The sequence below is a fragment of the Elephantulus edwardii genome, unplaced genomic scaffold (genome assembly GCF_000299155.1).
Source record: "Elephantulus edwardii isolate Elephantulus edwardi_28Jun2011 unplaced genomic scaffold, EleEdw1.0 scaffold00108, whole genome shotgun sequence".
NCBI classification, from domain to species: domain Eukaryota; kingdom Metazoa; phylum Chordata; class Mammalia; order Macroscelidea; family Macroscelididae; genus Elephantulus; species Elephantulus edwardii.
The window spans coordinates 1,226,303-1,230,672 of NW_006399858.1; positions in this window are offsets into that span (position 1 = coordinate 1,226,303).

Below are 4,370 nucleotides of genomic sequence, written 5' to 3' on the forward strand. Positions count from 1 at the left end.
GCAGCAATGAAGGAATGAAAACCCAAAATCCCTGTAAATGTTCATTAAAACTAATAAAATTTAATAATAAAAAAAAATTGAAAACGGAAATAGACAACATTTCTATAGTACTTTGAGACTTCAATATACCCCTTTTAAGAAAAGGTAGAACTACCAGAAAGAAACAAAGATACTGAAGAATTAAACCACACAATAAACCAACTTGACCTCATGGATATTTATAGGCTAATGCACCCCCAAAAAAACACAGTATACATTCTTCTCCAATGTGCTTGGAACATTCTCCAGAATAGGTCATATTTTAGATCCCAAGGCAAGCATCAATAAATTCAAAACATAAAAATAATACAAAGCATTTTGTCAGACCACAATACTACAAAACTAGAAATTAATAACAAGAGGATAAAGGAGAAAAAATCCACACATTTGGAAGCTGAACAACACCTTGCTTGAACATGACTGGGTACTAGAAGAAATAAAAAATGAAATGAAAAACTTTCTTGAAAAAATGACAATGAAAACACCACTTATTAAAAAAACAATAAACAAACCCCTCTGGGAAACAGGCAAAGCAGTAATCAGAGGTCAATGTATAGCAATTAACAAAGACATTAAAAGGCAGGAAAAATGGGCCATTGACTCTCTAATCCAACATCTCCAACAAAGAAAAAAGAACAACAAAAATACCTGACACACTGTAAAAAAAAATGAAATTATAACAATTACAGCAGAAATAAATGAAATAGAAAACCAAAGAAAACAAATTAAACTATCAACAAATCTAGGAGTTGGCTCTTTGAAAAGGTCAATGAAATCAATAAATCATTAGCAAAACTCACAAAAGAAAATAAGGAGAAGGCACAAATAATCTGAATAAGAGATGAATCATGCAACGCCACAACAGAACCAACTAAAATAAAAAGGATAACATTAGAGTATTATGAAAAACTATACTCAAACAAATATGAAAACCTACAAGAAATGGACAAAAACTTAGAAATAAATGCACAACCTACCTAAACTGACACAAACCGAAACTGAATATCTGAAAAGACCCATTACAGAAGAAGAAATTACAAAGGTAATAAAACAACTTCCAACCTAAAAAAGCCCTGGACCAGATGGTTTTACAGTGAATTTTATCAAACATTCAGAGAAGAACTGTCACTAATTCTACATAAACTATTTCAGAAAATAGAAAAAGATGCAATTCTCTCAGATTCATTCTATGAAGCAAACATATCCTTGATACCAAAGCCAGGAAAGGACACCACCAAAATAGAAAAATATAGGTCAATAACTTTTATGAACATAGATGTAAAAATCCAGAATAAAGGACTGGCCCATAGAATCCAATGATAAATCAAAGAAATAATTCACCATGACCAAGTGGGATTCATAATAGGTATGCAAAGATGGTGAGATACAAGAAAAACAATTAATGTAATTCATCCCATTAATGAAGCAAAGAACAAGAAACACATGATCCTATCAATTGATGCAGAAAAGGCCTTTGACAAAATCCAACACCCTTTCCTGGTTAAAACACTCAACCAAATAAGATTAGAGGGGAATTTCTTCAAGACAGTAAAAAGTATTTATGCAAACCTGAGGGCCAACATTGTTCTCAATGGAGAGAGGTTAAAGGTATTCCCTTTAAGAACAGGAATTACGCAAGTATGCCCACTATCATCTCTCTTATTCAATGGTGTATTGAAAGTCTTAGCAATAGCAGTAAGACAAGAGAAGGAAATAAGGGGTATCCAAATTGACAAAGAGGAGGTAAAATTATCTCCCTATGCAGATAATATGATAGTATACTTAGAAAACACCAAAGACTCAGCAAGAAAACTGTTGGACATAGTTGACCAATTCAGCAAAGTAGCATGATGCAAGATCAACATACAAAAATCAGTTGGATTTGTTTACAGTGACAAAGAGAATACAGAGCCTGAGCTAAGGAATACAATACCCTTCACAATAGCTAATCACAAGATGAAACACTTGGGAGTAAGCTAACCAGAAGCACAAAGGATCTATTCAAAGAGAATTACAAAACATTACTACAAGAAACAAAAAGAGACCAGGAGAAGTGGAATAATATCCCTTGCTCATGGATAGGAAGACTCAATTTACAAGATCAAGGCAATCCCAATAAAAATACCAATCCCGTTATTCAATAAGATGGAAAAGGCAATCTCCAGTTTCATTTGGAATGGAAAGAATCCCTGAATAAGCAAAGAACTCCTTAAAAATAGAAAAAAGTTAGGAGGCACCTCACTCTCTGATTTCAAATAGTACTACACTGCAGTGGTGGTTAATACAGCATGGTACTGGCACAATGACAGATGCATAGATCAATGGAATTGAGAACCCGAAAATCAGCCTATCTGCTTATGGTCTGATTTTTGACAAGGAGATGAAATCAGTTAAGTGGGGAAATGATAGCCTTTTTAGTAATTGTTGGGAAAATTGGAAAACTATCTGCAGAGGACTCAAGCAAGATCCACACTTCACTCCCTACACAAAAACCAACTCTAGGTGGATCATGGATCTAGGATTAAAACCAATCACTATAAACTTCATTAAGGTAAACTCGGAAGAACTCTAGAAATCCTAATCCACAACACAGTCTTCCATTAATCCTGAAATATCTACAACCAGGAGAATATAAAATAAAATCATTCTATGAAGCAAGATTTCAAATACCAAAACCAGGCAAAGATATTACCAAAAAAGAGAAAACTATAGACCAATGTCTATAATGAATGAACATAGATGCAAAAATCCTTAACAAAATCCTGACCAATAGAATCTTAACAGTATGTATAAAAAAAAAAATCATCATGACCAAGTGGTACTCCTAACAGGTATGAAAGAATGATTCAACATAAGAAAAACAATCAGTGTAATTCACCGAATTACCAAAACAAAGAACAATAATTCTACCAATTGATGAAGAAAAGGCCTTTCACAAAACCCAATATTCTTTTGCAATTAAAACACTAAATTTTTTAGAAAAGAATAGAATAGAATTTCCTCAATATAGTGAAAAACATACACAAAAACCTAAGAACAATCATCATTCTCAATGGATAAGGGTATTTTCAATTCCCTCTGCAAATAGGGACCAGAAAAGGTTGCCCACTATCACTATTCTTATTTAATATTGTACTGGAGGTAAATGTCAAGGGCAATAGACAAGTGAAGGAAATAGGCATCCAAATTGGCAAAGGGTGGTAAAATTATTTCTATTTGCAAGTGATATGACAGTGTACACAGAGAACTCCAAAAACTCAACAAAAAAAGCCCCAAACTGTTAGACCCAGTAGACCAATTTAGTAGAGTGAGATCAATATATATAAAAAAAAAAAATCAGTCAGCTTTCTCTACAGCAACCAAGAAAACACAGAAAAGGAGACTAGGAAAACAATACCATTAGACACCCATAAAATGAAATACTTGAGAATAAGCCTAACCAGAGAACTTAAATACCTTTATAAGGAAAAATACAAAACAGTGCAACAAGAAACAGTAAGAGACTAAATTAAATAAAAAAATATAATGAATGGTAAGATTGAACATTGTTAAAATGACAATCCTGCTGAGGGCAATCACCAAAGGAATCCCAATAGAGATATCAAGCTCATTTTTCAAGGAAACAGGAAAGGCTACTGACAAGTTTATTTGGAAGGAAAAGAGATCCCGAATAAGCACATTTCTTCTGAAAAATGAAAATGAAGTGAAAGGCATAGCCCTCCCTGACCTCAAGACTTACTATATAGCTGTGGTAATCAAAACAGTAGGGTGGATTGACATGGTGATTTCTGAAATGGGTTCTTGAGTGTCGGGAAGTGTGAGGTTGGCACAGGATAGTACAGGGTTCAGATCTTCTGTTCATTGGGTCGCTATGAGTCATGCTCAACTCAATAGTATCTAACAACAACAATGTATGGCTAATTGGAATGTTACATGGGTTCAAAATCTATTAAATGTGGAAATGACTACCTCTTCAACTAATGGTATTGGCATAACCGAGTATCTACCTGCAGAAAACTAAAACCGTATCCACACCTCAAACTATACATGAAAATCAACTTGAGATAGATCTTTACCTATGGGTAAAGTCCAAAACCATAATCACCATTCAAGATAAAATGGGACCAAATTTAGAAGCTCTAGAGTAGGACAAAAATAGCCAGAAATGCATGACCGGGAGAGGACAGAATTGATGAATGAGACCTCCTAAAAATAAAATCCCTGTATATGAACAGACACTTCATCGGAGAAGACATTCAGATGGCCAACAAGCACATGAAGAAATGTTCAAAGTCCCTAGCTCTAAGAGAGATGCAAATCAAAACAACTAT